The sequence below is a fragment of the Lynx canadensis genome, chromosome A1, assembly GCF_007474595.2.
Source record: "Lynx canadensis isolate LIC74 chromosome A1, mLynCan4.pri.v2, whole genome shotgun sequence".
Classification (NCBI taxonomy): domain Eukaryota; kingdom Metazoa; phylum Chordata; class Mammalia; order Carnivora; family Felidae; genus Lynx; species Lynx canadensis.
In genome coordinates this window covers 125,366,095-125,385,425 of record NC_044303.2, presented here as the reverse complement: position 1 = coordinate 125,385,425, position 19,331 = coordinate 125,366,095, and the positions used below count along the sequence as shown (strand labels likewise).

General features: G+C 37.5%; 1 long non-coding RNA gene and 1 other non-coding gene across 2 annotated transcripts in view; one reads left to right on the top strand and one right to left on the bottom strand.

The window, feature by feature from the left end:
• LOC115518069 overlaps nucleotides 1-1,230 on the top strand; it is a 58,412-nt gene extending 57,182 nt beyond the window's left edge. The window contains exon 4 of the long non-coding RNA XR_003970165.1: nucleotides 729-1,230. This is a non-coding gene — a long non-coding RNA (uncharacterized LOC115518069). The remainder of the gene's footprint in view (nucleotides 1-728) is intronic.
• Nucleotides 1,231-7,618: 6,388 nt separating this feature from the next.
• On the bottom strand, nucleotides 7,619-7,755 carry LOC115526877. The gene has a single exon (XR_003972797.1). It is a non-coding gene; the product is annotated as a small nucleolar RNA SNORA42/SNORA80 family (small nucleolar RNA).
• Nucleotides 7,756-19,331: the final 11,576 nt, after the last annotated feature.

Here is a 19,331-nt window from a genome sequence, read left to right as displayed (position 1 = left end):
AGTAAGGAATCTACTGAAATCATTGCTTCACTATATACTAACTAATTTGGATGTAAATTTTAAAAAATAAAAAATAAAGTTAAATTAAAAAAAAATAGATGCCTGGGTGGCTTAGTAGGTTGAGCATCCAAGCCTTGATTTCAGCTCAGGTCATGATCTTGTGGTTTGTGGGATTGAGCCCCAAGTCAGACTCCATGCTGACAGCACAGAGCCTGATTGAGATTCTCTCTCTCTCCCTCTATCTCTGTCCCTACCCCTCTCATGTGCCCTCTCTTTCTCAAGATAAATAAACTTAAAATATATATATATGTAATTGCCTTTTATGAGATTATCCTTAAACATATGATAAATCATCTTTTATTCAATGGCTTTTCTGTTTTGCAGTCACACTGTCTCATGCTATCATTTTAAGCCAAATTTCTGCCTTAAATAATTGGATAGGTAGCAGTACTATGCATCAAAAGGGAAGTAGTGGAGGAAAAACAAGTTCTGAAGAAAAAGTATGAGTTTAGATTTTGACACTTTGCCTTTGTTGTGCCAATACGATATTTAGGCAAGTCCAGTGTGGACACAGAAGATTTTATGGGAATAAAGTCTTTTGGACCAGAGTTCAGCTCCAGAAGCTATTGCCCTGTGAACATTAATTGATGCTATTTTCTTCCAGGGTAAGAGGGAAAAGAGAATGAAAACAGTGGGAAGTTTGACATTGACGGTCTTCTCTGTTTCAGAAAGAAAAAGGAAACTGCAGAGAAGAATAAGAATGAATAGTCAAAGGAGTAAAAGAATCAGGAGAAGGTGGAGGGGGGACGATCTGAGTCAAGAAAGTAAAGTACTTCAAGGAGGTCAAGAGCATCAGATGCTGTGGTGAGTCCACTGGTTTTTAGCAAGGAAGAAGCCACTGCTGACTTTGGCACGAGATTTGGAGAAGTAATGAGGGCAGAGGATAGAGTGTGGGTAGAAACCATAGATTATGTTTCAGTGAGCTGACTGTAATGGAAAGAAAAGACATGGAGATAACTAAAAGGGAATATTTGTCTGTTTAACCTAGATGGGAGACACTTGAGCCTGTTTACAGAGTAGGGAAGAAAATAATTTGATAGAATTTAAAGACACTTGAGAAACATTCATTGATCAGTTAAGGTTTCTAGGAATGGGGGAGAGATAGATGCAGTGCTTAGTTGAATAATTACCTTCTTTCACTGTGGTGAGAGGGGACATGGTAAAAAAAAAGGAAGCAAGAATGCAAATAAATTTGTAGGTTGACTAGAGAAGTAAAAAATGGGAATTTTTTCCTGAAGAGTTCTAACTTGCCTCTGTGTAGTAAAATGAAACACCAGAGATTAAATTTGTGTTAACTGGAGAAATAGAACAGTAAGGTAATTTGGAATTATAAATTACTTAAGAAACTACCTCTCATCCTAGCCTTACTCTAAATGTGAAACAGGTGTGAGTACTTGGAATCACTTAAGAAGTGACTCATAGAAGGGAAAATCAGAAGGATAAATAAAATCTAATGCTGGTTTTTGCAAAGATAAATAATGTACAAACCCCGTAGGTAATACACAGACACGGATGCACACACATACATGTATGTATATACACATACCATTTTAGGTTTGAAAAAGGAGCTATGATAAAAGTCAAAAGAATTATACCAGAATGGTTTGCACATTCCACGGTAATAAAGTGAAAATTTAGAAATTTTTCTAGCAATATATAAATGACTGAAAGTTTGTTTTTTTTTTTTGACTGAAAGTTTTTTAAAACCTGAAATACCAATATGATTGAAAATATTAGGGAAGGCAGGACCAGCCTGCCTTTCCTATATGAGCTTCATTTCAGTGTAACTAAATAGTTGATAAGGAAAGATTCTTTTTTGTTGAGGAATTTCAGCTAACAAAGGTAGAAACAATAGTAGAAAAAAAACCCACCATTTTTGCAAATCCTAATGAAAACAGTGGCTCTAAAGATTTTTTTTTTTAACATTTAAATACAAGTGAGTTAACATATAAAGTAATAATGATTTCAGGGATAGAATTTAGTGATTCATCACTTATATATAACACCAAGAGCTCATCCTAACAAGTGCCCTCCTTAATGCCCATCACCCATTTAGCCCATCTCCCAACCCAACATCCTGCTAGCAACCCTCAGTTTGTTCCTTTAAGAGTCTCTTATGCTTTGTCTCCCTTTCTGCTTTTATCTTATTTTTGTCTCCTTCCCCCCTATGTTCTTCTGTTTCTTAAATTCCACATATGAGTGAAATCATATGATATTTATCTTTCTGTGACTGACTTATTTCACTGAGCATGATATACCCTAGTTCCATCCACACTGTTGCAAGTGGCAAGATTTCTTTCCTTTTGATTGCTGAGTAATATTCAGCACTTCTTTATCCATTTGTCAGTCAATGGACATTTGGGCTTTTTCCATACTTCAGCTATTGTCAGTGGTGCTACTATAAACACTAGGGTTCATGTGCTCCTTCAAATCATCACTCTTGTATCCTTTGGATAAATACCTAGTAGTGCAATTGCTGGGTTGTAGGGTGGTTCTATTTTTAATGTTTTGAGGAACTTCCATACTGTTTTCCAGAGTGGGTGCACCAGTTTGCATTCCTACCATCAGTGCAAAAGAGAGCCTTTTTCTCCGGATGCTCACCAACATCTGCTGTTACCTGAGTTGATAATGTTAGCCATTCTGACAGGTGTGAGGTGGTATCTCATCATGGTTTTGATTTGTATTTCCCCGATGATCAGTGATGTTGAACATCTTTTCATGTGTCTGTTAGCCATCTGGATGTCTTCTTTGGAGAAGTGTCTATTCATGTCTTTTGCCCATTTCTTCACTGAATTAGGAATATTTATTAATGGCTGCTAAAACTATTAGGTGAAAGGCTGATGGTGAACTGTATAATGAATGGATTAGGCTGATACTAACCTGAATTCAATCATCAATCTCAATATCACTATAAGCGGGACAATCAGACCTTAAGGGCGATCATGACGTGGTGCAATATGAAGTATACCATATGATCTATGAAGAATCCTTAACAAAAAAGTTATTTAACTTAAATACATTCAAGACTTTATCTAATTTTCAGTCTCCCAAAAATAAACAAACAAATAAACAAAGAAGAGAGAAATGAATGAAGTAACACTACAAGGAAATAATCAACCAAATCCAGAGCTATAATATACTGTAGGACAAGCAACCTGATTTTCCAACAAATAAATGGCATGGGGAGGGCAGGGTGGGAGGAGATAAGAAAGAACTTTCATAAATTAGAGAGAATCAAGAGGCAGAACAACAAAAATGCAATGCACTAGATGTTGTTTAGATTCTGATTCAAACCGGGGCGCCTGGGTGGCGCAGTCGGTTAAGCGTCCGACTTCAGCCAGGTCACCATCTCGCGGTCCGTGAGTTCGAGCCCCGCGTCAGGCTCTGGGCTGATGGCTCAGAGCCTGGAACCTGCTTCCGATTCTGTGTCTCCCTCTCTCTGCCCCTCCCCCGTTCATGCTCTGTCTCTCTCTGTCCCAAAAATAAAAACAATCAGGAAATTTTTTTTAGGTGTGATGAGGTGGCTGTGTTGAAAACACCTTATCTGTTAGAGATACATGGTGAACTACTTACAGATGAAATTATATGAAATCTGAGATTTGCTTTAAAATATTCCAGCAAAATAAAAGTGGAAAGATAGATGAAACAAGAATGGAAGAGTCTTGTGATAATTGTCAAAGCTAGGTGGTAGGTACATAGATTCATTATACTATTTTCTCTACTTGAAATTTTTTATAATAAAATCATTTTCTTTTTTTTAAGTTTTTTAAAGTTTTTTTTTTTTTTTAAATGTTTGTTTTTGAGAGACAGCATAAGCAGGGAAGGGGCAGAGAGAGGGAGACACAGAATCTGAAGCAGGCTCCAGGCTCTAAGCTGTCAGCACAGAGCCTGCTGACACAGGGCTCAAACTCACATGATTTAAGATCATGACCTGAGCTGAACCAATGTTGGACGCTTAACCACCCAGGCGCCCCTATAATAAAACTGGTTTCAAATAATGAAAAAAGCAACAAGTCTGGTCAAGTTACAGCTAAATTCCCTCTAACATTCAAATTACAGATAATTCCTATGTTTACCAAACTATTCCAGAATATATAAAAATATGAAACTCTTCACAATAGTTTTATAAATCCAGCATAGTCATACAAAGACAAAAAAGCAGAACAATAGAGTAATTTCATTTATACAGGTTCAAAAACTTTAAATAACATGCTCTTGAATCAAATCCAACAAGGCAATTTTTTAAAATATGACATAATGGAACAAATGAAAAGATTTTCTCAATAGATAATGTATCATCAAATGCCACATTTCCTAAAATTTCCTAAAATTATTTTGTAAATTTAATTCCATACAAATTTTTTCTTTTATTTGGATCCTAAAATTTGTATGGAAGAATAAATATAAGGTAATAGACAAGAAAGGCATTAAAAGAGAAAAGGAACAACAGTGTGGAAAAACTTGCCTACTTAATATTGGAATACATGATAAAGCTAATATAAAATTAAATCCAAGGGCACCTGGATGGCTCAGTTGGTTAAATGTTTAACTCTTGATTTTGGCTTAGGTCATGATTTCATGGTTTGTGGGATTGAACCCACTGTTGTGCTCTGAGCAGACAGCACAGAGCCTGCTTGGTATTCTCTCCCTTTCTCTCTGCTCCTTTCTCTCTGTTCCTTTCTCTTTCTCTCTTTCTCTCTCTCTCTCTCTCTCTCTCTCTCTCTCTCTCTCAAAATAAAGAAATAGGGGTGCCTGGGTGGCTCAGTGGGTTAAGCATCCGACTTCAGCTCAGGTCATGATCTCACGGCTGGTGAGTTCAAGCCCTGCGTTGGGCTCTGTGCTGACAGCTCAGAGCCTGGAGCCTGCTTTGGATTCTGTCTGTCTGTCTCTCTCCCTCTCTCTCTCTCTCTCTGCCCCTCCCCGCTTGTGCTCTGTCTCTCTCTCTCTGTCTCAAAAATAAATAAACATTTAAAAAATGTTTTTAAAAATAAAGAAATAAACATTAAAAAAAGAAATAGGTACAGTGTAAGTTAAAATTTGATACATAACAAAGGTGATAATTCAAGTCACTGAGGAAAGGCTGAATTCTTTAATAGTGTTGGTGCAATTGGGGAGAAACTCAAATGAATCCTGTATTTTATAATATTTCGGAAAATTAATTCTGGTTGGATTAAAGACATAATTGTAAACGATTAAATTTTGTAAGAAAATGTCAGACTTTACATGAGCCATCAAAGTGCATGAGGAACTTTAATCAAGCCTGGAAACCCGAAAACAGCAACAGAAAAGGTAAACATACCAAATTTAAAAACTTTTTATAGCAAGAAGATAGTATAAATAAATGAAAACATAATAATTTGGAAACATCTATAGAATATCATAAACCCCCATAACCAACAAGTGTTCTGATTCATTGATAGTGAAATGCAAATTAAAGCAACAACATATCACTTTTTGCTCATGTGATTGGCAAAACTAATGAATCAGTAGTGTCCATTCTTTATGGGAATTAGTAGAAAATGTTTCACCCATTGTTGGATAAACATGAATTTCACATTTTGGAAAACAATTTAGTAATATCTATCTTATCAAGTTGACTCAGAAAAAGAAAATTAAGTAATGAGATTAGGTGAGTAGGAAACTATTGAACTTACTTTATGAAATAACATATAACATTAATACCTAAACTTAATAAGAACAGATTAGTTTCCTATTGCTGCCATAATAAATTACCACAAACTTAGTAGCTCAGAACAACCAGATCTATTATCTAGTAATTCCACAGGTCCCAAATCTACAATGAGTCTCATGGAATAAATCAAGGTGTTGGCAGGGGCTATGTTCTTTCTGGAGGCTCCAGAGGGGAATTCATGATATGGTGTCATAAACTGAGGAGTGTGACCACTTCAGTTCAGAATACATGGTGTCACACAAATATAAATACCTCATTCTTTGATATAGCAATCCCACTGTCAGTAACTTTTTTTAACAGAAACAAATGCATTATTGTAGAAGGGTACATGAACAAGAATGTTTATTGAAGCATTTTTTTTTGTAATAGCAAAAATTAGGACTTGTACATCCATCGACAGAATGTTCAAATAAATTACAGTCTGCCCGTATACGGGAATATTATGCAGTTATTGAGAAAATCAGTTAGACTTATATATACGGACCTGGAAATATTGTCCATGAAATATTAAGTGAAAAAAATGCAACTTGCAAAGTAATGGGCATTATCCCATTGTTAAAAATATATATGTAAATAAGGAGAAGAACAAAATTCCAACATATGAATGTTTCTGTGTCATTGTCTAGTAGGAGGAGAGAGATCATATCAGTTTTATGAAAGGGAGAAAGCTAAATATAAAATAACAATAAACTAGGTATCAGTCTGCTAACTAGACAACTAAAAGGGAACTTGCAGATCTCTAAGTGAGAGGGTGGGATGAATCTGGTTCTCCAATTGTTGAAAAAAACTGCAAGCCTTATTCAGTCACTGCCAGGGGCTACAGTGGCAGCGGCAGGAGTGAAGAAGCATTCCAGGATGATGGGGGTCCGTTAGCAAACTGGAAACAAACAAGGATGCTAACAGAAAACCAGAAAGCCTAGTTACAATCCCACCATCACAATAAGACAGGGAAGAGGCTGGAGCTAAGAGACAAAGGCTTACTACCTAGCACCATATGTTTACACATAATTGTGTGGAGAAGAAAAAAAAAAAAAAAACTTTGAATGATCCAAATCAACCAGTTACCTCAGAGGTAAGAAGATCATGAGAACTTTCAAACAGGAAAAGAATAAAAACTCCCATGTAGCATTTGATGGATTACAATGAGTGTGTACTATTTATGTAATAATTTTTAAAACCCCACATAACTAATGAAGCATAAAAATAAAAAGTTAAAATTAGAAGTAGATATATCCAGGATCCTGGGTGGCTCAGTTGGTTGAATGTCTGACTTCAGCTCAGGTCATGATCTCACTGTTGGGAAGTTCGAGTCCTGCGTCGGACTCTGTGCTGACAGCTCAGAGCCTGTAGCTTGCCTCAGATTCTGTGTCTCCCTGCCTCTCTGCCCCTCCCCTGCTCACACTCTGTCTCTGTCTCTCTCAAAAATAAATAAACATTAAAGTTTTTTTAGGGGTGCCTGGGTGGCTCATTGGTTGGGTGACCAACTTCAGCTAAGATCATGATCTCTTGGTGCATGAATTCGAGCCCCACCACAGCTCAGAGCATGGAGCCTGCTTTGGATTCTGTCCCCGTCTCTCTCTCTCTCTCTGCCCCTCCCCTACTTGCTCTTTCTCTCTCTTTCTCTCTCTCTCTGTCAAAAATAAATAAACATTAAAAAAGTTAAAAAAAGATTTTAAAGTAAAAATATTCACCCTGAGGTGTGCCCTGGGGAGAGTATAGCTCTGTCACTGTGTAGTAGTAGATGCCTGAGCTGTAGTGCCCTTGGATCTGAGAGGTAGCTCCTCAGGGAACCAGTTTGCACTGTTAAATATACAGCTAAATGTATGTATTGGCTTTGAAATTTTTTTTTTAATTTTTATTTTTTTACAATGTACAGCCCCCTTCAGTGCCCACAGCCCACTAGTGAGGAGGCTGGGCAGTGGTTCAGGGCTGCATGCTTCTCTGGCACAGGTATACTCTGAGAGGCCCACAGAGAAGGGCCCACCATCAATCCATCACTGTGTGCTTGCATTGGCTTTTTAAGCAATTTTGACATTTGTGACAACTTCTTGATGATTGTTGAATCTGGATGCTGGGCACATGGTGTTTCATTTTAATGTTCACTTTAATTTTCTGTAGGTTGGTGTTTTTTCACAATACTGGAGAAAAAACACTCTGATATAATCACAGTTTAGTTTTTAACCACAGCCATGAAAAGAAGAAAATACATGTATTTTTCCTAACTCCAAGAGGATCTGACAGTTCCTTAATGTTCATTTGAATTAATTATGGTAAGATCAGTTACAATGTTGATGAAAAAATCCAAACTGAACGTCCTGTAACAAACAATAAGGAAATAAAATTTCTCAAAACAAACAAGTAAAACAAGCATCATCGTCTCAAAATTAAGGGTAATATAAAACAGTAAACCATTGTAGTTAAAAATCAAGATGTAACTGTTGAACTTCTTAAATACACCCTAGCCAGGAATCAATTTCATCATGATAAGAAACATCATCTGTCAAGAAAGGACCTTTACCCCAACCTGGCTAATGTTTACATTTTTAGTGTCCTTAACACATCTGATTGGTTAATGAAGCCCATATTTGATCTTTATCTCTGCAGCAAGCTCCAATGCCCAGCTCAGAGTTTTGAAACTGTAAAATGTCTGTGTCAACATCTCATCTGCCCAAGATTCCTATTATTGAAACATATGGCACCTCTATTACAATCTGGAATTCAATTTGATCTAGGCTGAATCAGAGAGATTTGGGCTTATATATAAATTTTTCTGTTTGCTCTAGGTCTGTAACTTTGAGAAACCAAGAGTAGGAAGGCTTGGAAGAGATTTATACTATGTGAGGGCAGTTGCCCTCTCTTAAGTATTCCACATAGCCCCTGCAAGATCATCAGGAGGCTGGAGGCAGTGGGGTTTAGTGTCAATAATATGTATGCCAGCATTCTTATCAAACTCCAGAGCCATCTCTATTTGGGTATGGAAGGCAGACTTTTTTAGCTGTGAAATTCCCCAGGGCTTTCAGATAATGCAGGAATGTGGAGTCTTCATGAAGGAGGTACTAAAGTTCCTGTTGAAAAGGCTTATGGACTGTGTGCTCAGAAGTGCCCTGATGCCCCGAGAATATGGAGCATCTCCCGTGGAATACATTTGTGAAGTGCAGCCAAGGTCTTCTGAAGTTAAGGAGAGGTCTGTAGACTAGGAATATGGTAAAAGTTTGAAATAGCTTCTGTGAGGAATAGGAGAAACATCTGACAAAGCATTTACTGAAGGACTTTTGGGCTGTGAGGAAGAGTAAGCTGAGGTGAGAGAACCTTATTGCATGATTTTCACAACAGCTTGCATTCAGAGGCTGAGAGGGCTGATGGATGAACACTTAGGGATGATGGGAGGCAAAGGGGCAAAGATGATGAGATCACTGCTGAGACAGTGATTGAACTGATATAACCCAGGGTGTAGGCTGAGTTAAAAAAGGAGAGAAGACAGAAGGGAAGGAAAGTTGGTGGTAAACAGAGGAGGTGGTCTCTGAGGGCTTGACTAGTTCAAATGTCAAGTGAAGGAGTAAGATGTGGGAGAGTTAGAAGGTGGTAGTCAGCGAGCAATTTACTGGAATTCAGTGTATCAAAGGTGGAGCACATAGACGTGCAAAGATCCCCAGGTGTGCCTATGGGAGGAGGTAGTTGTTATGGAATAAAGGTCATTGTATATATTAAACTAGAGTGTTGGATGACTAATCAATCCATATGGCTGTTAACACTGATGACAGCAAAGCAAACGACTCTGGCATGAATTTAGGAGAACGCTGAAATATTGATAGATGACAGACTGCTTTCGTTTGGAGTATGCGTCCCAGCCCCTACTCTCTATCTGTTGCATTCTGACACCCTGTTCCCCTGTTCTCTGAGTATCTCCCACCACACTTACACCCCTACACCCCACTTCACTCAAAAAAAAAATCTTCCCCCAAGAGGCCACTCACTTGTCACTGTAAATTAGGAAAGATCAATAGAAAGGTCCTGGACATAAATCTCTCATTAATTCAAAGGAGAAAGAAGTATAAAATGACAATACTTTATAAGGGAGATGAATGGTTTATCATAATGAGTCAAGAAATCAGAACATTTATTGCAGGTTTACTTTGTGCTTAGCTTAGAGTTTAAGTGCATTGGCTTTGCAGTTCAGCAGTCCAAAGACCAAATCTGCCACTTAATAGCTGCATGAGCAGGGCAAAAATTACTTTATCTCACGAAACTTCAGATTGTTGTCTTAAAATTAAGATAGTACCTCTTACTGCATAGAATTGCTATGAAGATTAAAAGAGATGTTTCTTGTAAAGTAGAATGTACTTAGAACAACCAGCACTCAATTCCGGCTAGCTATTGTTAACATTCTTCTCCTTCCTGCGTCCTAAAACATTTTTCTGACAGGGTCCTCTTTACTCATCCTAGAATGAAGAGAAATCCATCCACATCTAGTGCTTGCCAGGGAATGTGATGGATCCAGCTTATGGCAATCTGGGGTCATGTGCTTCCCTTCCTAACTTGCGGTTCAGTGACGTTGACAGCTGAGATCCACTATATTCAGAATGTTCACACCATGGAAATAGGCAAAAACTTACAAAATGGAAGGAGGGTTGGTGGTAGTGGTGGGGTAGTCAGAGTCTGTTTACCAGCACACTACTGCAATGGGTTTTAGCTTGCATGTTCCCTTCTCAGATCTGTAGCAGATCTGCTGGGCAGCTCCTAGCCCATTCCCAGCCTCTTGCAAGTTTTCATCTAGTGAGACTCTGCTGGCCTGAAATGGTATCTTCTCCTGCCCCCACTATCTCTATCCCCCTCTAATTGGTGGGATTTGTGAAACATCATAATTGCTAGGCCCTCTATTTTCACCGCTCTTTCTGTCTCAGTGTTTCTGCAGTGTTTACACTGGAGACTACAACATCCCTGGTATATACCCCACTTCCTGCCTAGTTTTTATCATGGAGTTTGAATGTTTTTAGGAAGAGAAGGAAGGGAGGACTAGGAGAGAAGATTCTGGTTTCCTCAAACCATGTGGCAGGAGGCTGGCTGTCTAAGGTTTATCATTGCAACAGTCTTTTATTTCTTCATTCAGGACAACCGGAAGGGCTTTACAACCTGATTTCTGGCCCACGAGTGCCACTATTTTCCCCAGTGGCATAGGAAAAGAGAGCAATTGATTAAACTTTTCCAGTTTCCATCTGACTTAGTGGAGTTTTCCCCTTGCTTCTGCCTCTAACTTAATTATCAGTTTTGTGTTTTGATCTTGGTAGTCATCTTCTTTCTTTTTAAGTATTTCATTTGGAAGTCAAAAAGGTTTAAGCCAGGATCTACTAGTTGAATGTCATTTTATATTGGAAGTTGTCCTTAGAGAAACTCAGTTTAACTTACACACTTTATTTTTGTTCTTTTCATGTCCTACCCCAAAATTGTTATTAAATAGAATTATTTTGTATTATATTTCCTTTAAGAAAGTACACATGGCAAGAACAGAATCCAATTTAACCTAGTTTCTAGGAATTTATTGGAATATACACTAGTGCCCTGAAAAAAAAGATTCTTCCAATATGCACAAATTAATTAATATAATTATGAACTCTGCCTGGAAGGAGAGCTGAGAGCCAGGAAATATACTCAGATCTATTATAATTATGTTTTCAAAAATTACCTTTTTGATGTGCCTGGGTGCCTCAGTCAATTAAGCATCCGACTTTGACTCAGGTCATGGTCTCGCAGTTCGTGGGTTCAAGCCCTGCATCAGGCTCTGTGCTGACAGCTCAGAGCCTGGAGCCTGCTTCAGATCCTGTGTCTCCCTCTCTCTCTCCCTGTTGCCTGCCCATTCTCTCTCTCTCTCTCTCTCAAAGAAAAAAAAAAAAACCCTAAATAAACATTAAAAAAAATTACCTTTTTAATCAGAATAAAATCTATTTCTTTCCTTTTTTACAAAAATTATTTTTTTTATTTAAGAGATAGAGAGATGGCACACACGAGTGGGGGAAGGGGCAGAGAGAGAGAGGAGAGAGAGAGAATCCCAAGCAGCCTTTGCACCCCACACAGGGCTCAATCTCACAAACCTGGGAGATCATGACCTGATCTGAAATCGAGAGTCTGACGCTTAACCAACCGAGGCACCAAGCACCCTGACAAAATCTATTTCCAAATTGAAATTTAACACCCCCCCCCAAAAAAACTAATAGATTTAGGTAAGACAAGAAACAAAATCAAGTATTTATTGGATACCTTCTACCAAATAATTTCTGGCAGAGAAAAATTTAATCAAAAGCTATGCCATAAACTCAGGTCATGATCTCACAGTTCATGAGTTTGAGCCCCACATCAGGCTCTGCACTGACAGTGAGGAACCTGCTTGGGATTCTCTATCTTTCCCTCTCCCTCATGCCTCTCCCTGCTCACTGTCTCTCTCTCTCAAAATAAATAAATAAACAAAAAAAAATCTACACCATAAAGACCTGTATTTTAGGAACACCCTTCGGAGTGAATGTTACACAGTTGATAGTGAACTTTTTCCTCAGTAAGAACTGGTGATTATATTAGTGAATAGAGATGGTAACCTTATTTGATTGTTGGTCTTGTGTTATAAAGTTCTGGGAACTGTGTGTAAGTGCTGGGAAACAATAGCAGTGAGATTCTATTCTTCTCCCTGAATTTGTCAGGAATGGGCAATCTAGGAAGATAGCTTTTGTCAGTTTGATTTGCTTTACCTTCATGCTGCCAGGTTGTGATTAGCTGTCAAGAAGAGTAACCTCTCTCCTGGGAGTGAGTCACTGAATTCTATTGTTCCTGTAGGAGTAACGCCTTCCCTTGGATAGGGGAGAGCCAGTTGAGTGTGAATGCTAGCCTTTGTTAAACAAATCAGAATCCTTTTATCTGGCAGTAGGCGCCAGTTTGGGCTCATCAGGAGCGTGGCATGCCAAAGCAAACTCATTTTCTTCCTTATTATTATTGGTAGATGGGGCACCTGGGTGGCTCAGTCGGTTGAGCTTCTGGCTTCGGCTCAGGTCATGTTCTCATGGTTTGTGGGTTCAAGCCCCACTTTGGGCTCTGTGCTGACAGCTCAGAGCCTGGAGCCTGCTTCGGATTCTGTGTCTCCTTCTCTCTCTGCCCCTCCCCCGCTCAAGCTCTGTCTGTCTTGCAGAAAAATAAACATTAAAAATTTTTTTTTAAAAAAGATTGGTAGAAGAGAGGGAAGCTATTGATAGTTATTTTTTGTTTAATAGACATGTGACAAAGACAATCATGATATTCTTCTGGATGAATCCAGGAAATGTGATATGGAAAATAATACAATGGATTATGTGGGTTAGATTCTTAACTAATTTATTAACAATGGCCAAACATCTGCTTAATCAATCCATGTTGGCTTTGAGAGGTTCAGGGGTTTGTTTTGTTTTGTTTTGTTTGTGATAATTTTATGAGGATTCACGAATTGTACATACCTTTATTATTTACCTCTATGAAGACCTAGGAGAGATGTTTACCAAATAGGCAGATGACTAAAAGCTGGAGAAACAGATTACAGGCTGGATAATAAAATCAAGATCTCCATAGACTACATGATAGATCATGATAGATCTCCATAGACTACATGATAGATCTCAAAAGATCAAATTTGTCTACTTAAATTTTAAAGATCAGCCTCACAAATAGAAGTCAAAAGAAACCTAGCACTGAAAAAAAACTTAAAGGGTTGGGGTGTCTGGGTGGTTCAGTTGGTTATGCATCTGACTCTTGATTTCAGCTCAGGTCACTATCCAACAGTATATGAGCTGGTGCCCCAGTCAGTGCAGATGGCTCTGCACTGGATTGGAGTCTGCTTGGGATTCTCTCTCCCTCTTTCTCCTTCTCCTCTCCCTCATCAAAATAGTACCCTTAAAAAAAAAAGTGATTTTTTTAACTTAAAAAGGTTTTTTTAACTTAAAAAGATTTTAAGTTTATGTTACTTAATAATTTACAAATAAGAAAAAGCAAGTGCAACCTTAGGTTGTATTTATAGAAGTACAGCCAAAAAAGAATGGAGCCCAATGTTTTCTGTAATGATCAAACCACAATTCATGATTATTTATTACAATGATTCAGAACATCATCCTAGAAGTTATTGGAATCTAAAATGGATCAGTCTGAGTTAATTCAGGAAGTTTATTGAGAGGATAAGTTTGTACTGTAATAACTACAGCAGAAAGTAGGAATTGAGGTGTTATAAGAGACCACAGGTGAAGTCAAATGTAAATTTGAAGGAGCCAGAGATTATTTCTAGGAGTAGGGATCAAGAAATCCTCGTTGAGGGGCATTTGGGTGGCTCAGTCAGTTAAGTGTGTGACTTCAGCTCAAGTCATGATCTCATGGTTCATGGGTTCGAGCCCCGCGTCGGGCTCTGTGCTGACAGCTCAGAGCCTGAAACCTACTTCGGATTCTGTGTCTCCCTTTCTCTCTGTCCCTCCCCCACTTGCTCTCTGTCTCTTTCTCTCAAAAATAAATAACCATTAAAGAATTTTTTTTTTAAAGAAATGCTCATTGAGCAGAGGGAATAGTTGGAGTAGAGAACACAGTTAAATCTCTTTGTTGTGTATGAGTCTTGTAGGGGTCTTGGTGTCTTTGGCTTATGGCTACAGAGACCAACTTAAAGTGTCAGACACAAAATTCACCTAATTTGAAATCTCAAGTACAAAAATGGTACAGAAAGTTAAGTCTGATGGTCTTTGTCAAGAGTAATAGTATGAGAGAAGTAAGAAAGGTAAATTGAAGCCAGATAACTGTGCTTTATTAATATCAGTGAGAAAGGACTTCAGGTCTTCAAAGAGGTCCTAATGTCTCAAACAAGGGATGCAATTCCTAACTTTGCCTCTGTTCTCTGACCATCACAGTCTTAACTCATGCCACTGGGGATTTGATGCCTCCTGCTATACAGAACTATATGACTCTGATTTCCCTTATCTCTTCTTTTGTATCACACCTATACCCTCTCCAAAGCCCAATCCCAGTGCATTTATGTCTTATTAATACTTGTAACAACTACACCTTATGCAGAATACCTTACATACCAAGCAAAGGTGTTTGCATTTTACAGAAGTGGCACAATCACAGAAGGGATTCAAACAATTTGTCAACCATGAAGGGTGGACAGAGTGCAAAGAGGAAGATCAAGGCAGAGAAAGAGATAATGAAGATCAGATTTAGGATTGTACTTACAGGAATATAGGGGAGGGAGCAGTTGTAGTAGATATACACAGTTCCCTCTAAGGCAGGATATCATTGGGAAAATACTGGGCACACTCTTACTTGATTTAGGAATGAGGCAAGAATAATCACCATCTTCACAACAAATTAACTCTGTGAAACTTTAGCCTACACAAGCAGTCAGTGGAAAACAATTAGAAGATTAAAAATTGAAAAGGTAGAGGCAAAACTACTTTTATTCCCAGATGATATGGTAGTTTACATGAAAAAAACCCTCCAAAATTGAAAGTAAAATGAAACAGTTTAATTTAACTGTATATCAAATTGGTGATACAGCCATAAAGAGGAAAGAATTATTTCAATTGTCTTTAGAAGATAGGACCCTGCCTGTAGAGTCTTAGGGAGATATATCAAAAGAGTGAAATAAAAAGCAAATCTTGCATTTTACTTAGTAGCAACTTTGGTATTGATACTATAATTTTGAAACCATTTTATCTACATCATAGAATAAAACACAAAAAAAAACTATATTCACATTATTAAGGACCAGTATTTTCTGTATGAGAGAAGGGATACAAATAAATAAATCAAAGAAAGTGAGAGAAGCTTATGTCATTCAGAGAAAACTAGGAAGGGAATGAAATCAATTTGGTAAGGAGCACATATCAAACAACAACGATATTAACAGCTAATGTCACTTTATGGTGAAGTATTGAATGCTTTTCTGCTAAGCTGGTAACAAGACAATAATATCTATTCTTACCACTTCTATTCACATTGTACTGAAGAACCTAACCAGTGTAATAAAACAATAGAAAGAAATAAAAGGCATACAGTTGAAAGTGAAGAAATAAAATTTTGTTTATTCACAAATGATTTGATTTATAGTTAAAAAATCCAGTTGAGATAAATTTCAAATAAATTACAGATAAATTTCTAGAATAATAAGTTGAATTTAGTAACCTACATACGAGGTCAATAGGAAATATATCTTTTACATATTAGCAACAGTCAACTAGAAACTAAAAATGTTAAAACTGCATTTATAAGAGTACAGAATGCCATCACATTATTCCACAATGAAGTCAATCAAAGATATTCTACAAAGACTTCTGCAATGAAAACTATAAAACATTGCCAAAAGAAGTTGAAGGCGTAATTAAATAGAGATATATATCATTTTAGGAATTGGAAAACTGTATATTGTTAAGATGTCTAGTTTCCTCAAATTGATCTTAAATTTAATGCAATTCCATAAAAATCTTAGCATATTTTTTAAAAATAGAAAATTACAAGCTGATTTTAAAAATTATGTGAAAAAAGGGGCACCTGGTGGCCCAGTTGGTTGAGCATCTGACTTGGGCTCAGGTCATGATCTCATGTTCCTGAGTTCGAGCTCTGCGTTGGGCTCTGTGCTGTCAGCTTGGAGCCTGGAGCCTGCTTCAGATTCTGTCTCTACCTCTCTCTGCACCTCCCCTGCTCGTGCTCTGTGTCTCTCTCTCTCTCAAAAATAAATAAACCTTAAAAAAAATTTTTTTTAAAATTATGTGAAAAAAGTAAAAGATCTATAATAGTCAATCTTTTTTTTAAGGTTAAAAAGCGGTGCTTTTTAAAAAAAATTTTTTTTAATGTTTATTTTTGAGAGAGAGAGAGAGAGAGAGACAATGTGAGCGGGGGAGGGGCAGAGAGAGAGGGAGACACAGAATCTAGAGCAGGCTCCAGGCACAGAGCCCAACGTGGGGCTCGAACTCACAAACCGAGAGATCATGACCTGAGCCAAAGTCAGATGCTTAACTGACTGAGCCACCCAGGTGCCCCTAGTGGTACTTTTTTTTTTTTTTTTAATGTTTTATTTATTTTTGAGAGAGGGAGACGGAGGGTGACTGAGAGGCAGAGCGTGACAGATAGCAGTCTCCAGGCTCTGAGCTATCAGCACAGAGCCCCACTCAGGGCTCAAACTCACAAACTGTGAGATCATGACCTGAATCGAAGTTGGACACTTAGCCAACTGTGCCACCCAGGTGCCCCTGTAATAGTCAATCTTGAAGAAGAATGGATTTGAAGGACTAACCTACCAGATGCCAAGAATTAATCTAAAACAGTCTAAAAGAGTAATTAAGACAGTGGTGCTATTGGCATAAGGACAAATAGGTCAATGAGTCCAGAAGGAGCCTCATGCATATATGGTTACGTGATTTACGACAAAGCCGTCAATGCAATTCAGTGAGAAAATGATGACTTTTTTTCAATGAATGGTGTCAGAGCAATTGAATATTTACATGGAATAAAAAGACCCTAGTAACATGCTTCATCTTATAACATACACAATAATTAATTTGAGATTAAATCATAGATCTAATGTGAAAGATTAAACTATTATACTTCTAGAAAAACACTTAAGGTAATGCATTCATGGGATTGGGGTAGGTAAAACATTTATAACTAGGACACAAATGATTTAACCATTAAAAAAAGTTCACAAATCAGATTTCATCAAAATTAAAAACTTCTGTTCATCAAGAGCACCATTAAGAGAGCAAAATAAAATTGTATGTCTACAAAGAAAGTTGTACTACAATATTTATAGCAGTTTTATTCATAGTAGCCAAAAATGGAAAGTCCCAAAATGTCCATCAACAGAAGAATGGATAAATAAACTGTGTGCATATGGATGATCTCTGGAGAATCCTTTAAACTTTTCTATATTTTTGAGATTTTTCATGATAAGATTTCAGGCAGAAAGTACAGGAAATAAACACAGTGGAGTGCCAAATATGCTTTTTAATTATCCCTAGGTGTTTAGATTTGGCATTAATTTATGAATTTTCATTTCTCTTTTATGTTTTATATAGCATATTGGGGTATTTTTACATTTAGTATATATATTTTAATACAAAATAAATCTTATTTTGTCAATATGGTGTAAAAGAAAGAAGCACATGTATGTCCTGTTACTGCAGCTCACCTATGATAGTTCCTATGGCAACATGATGTTTTCAGTGAGATTTTTAGAGGTATACACAGTTATCTGACTTTTTCATAATTACTCTTTAGGTGCATATTACCAAATAAGATGTTTGATTTTGTAATATTTTTAAGTTTTTTATTTTATTTTATTTATAACTAATTAATTTTTAAATTTACATCTGAGTTAGTTAGCATGTAGTACAATAATGATTTCAGGAGTAGATTCCAGTGATTTATCCCTTATGTATAACACTCAGTGCTCATCCCAACAAGTGTCTTCCTTAATGCCCCTTGCCCATTTAGCCCATTCCCACCCACAGCCCCTCCACCCTCAGTTCGTTCTCTGTATTTAAGAGTCTCTTATGTTTTGTCCCCCTCCTTGTTTTTATATTATTTTTGCTTCCCTTCCCTTATGTTCATCTGTTTTGTATCTTAAATTCCTCATGTGAGTGAAGTCATATGATATTTGTCTTTCTCTGACTAATTTTGCTTAGCATAATACCTTCCAGTTCCATCCACATAGTTGCAAGTGGCAAGATTATATTCTTTTTGATTGCTGAGTAATATTCCATCACACACACACACACACACACACACACACACACATACACACGCCATATCTTCTTTATCCATTTATCTGTCGATGGACATTTGGGCTCTTTCTATATTTTGGCTATTGTCGATAGCACTGCTATAAACATTGGGGTGCATATGTCCCTTTGATAAGTTTATTTTATTTATTTTGAGAGAGAGAGAGAGAGGGAACGTGGGAATGCATGCACTTGTGTGTGCAAGGGGTAGAGAAAGAGAGAGAATCACCCAGCAGACTCTGTGCTTTTAGCACAGAGCCCAATGCAGGGCATGTAAGATATTTTAAAAACATGGAAAATACAGAAATAACTATAGTTAGCAGTAATTTGGACATACTTCTTTGCTATTTAAGTTGGAATCTTTTTAAATTTACCATTTTATGATGGTTTATTTTTATTTATTTATTTATTTACTTATTGACAGAGGGCGCAAGTGAGCAAGGGGCAAAGAGAGAGAGAGAGAGAGAGAGAGACAGAGAAGCGGGGCTCACCCAAAGCAGGGCTCATGTTCACTCTGTGCAGGACTTGAACTCATGAACTCATGAACCCATGAGATCATTACCTGAGCCAAAGTCAGATGCTTAATCAACTGAGCCACCCAGGCGCCATTTTTTTTTAAGCTATATGTATTTTTTAATAAAAGGGGGGGAACATTTGTTTTAAAGATAATTATTCGAATTGGCTAGAGGAGTAGAGGACCAGGCACCAAAACACTCAGAGACAGCACTGAGCTTTAAGCCTGAGTACTGAGTACACATGTGTACTGCACAGACCATTGCCTATAATGCTAGCTTTCCCCACAGGTCCCCCTGAGA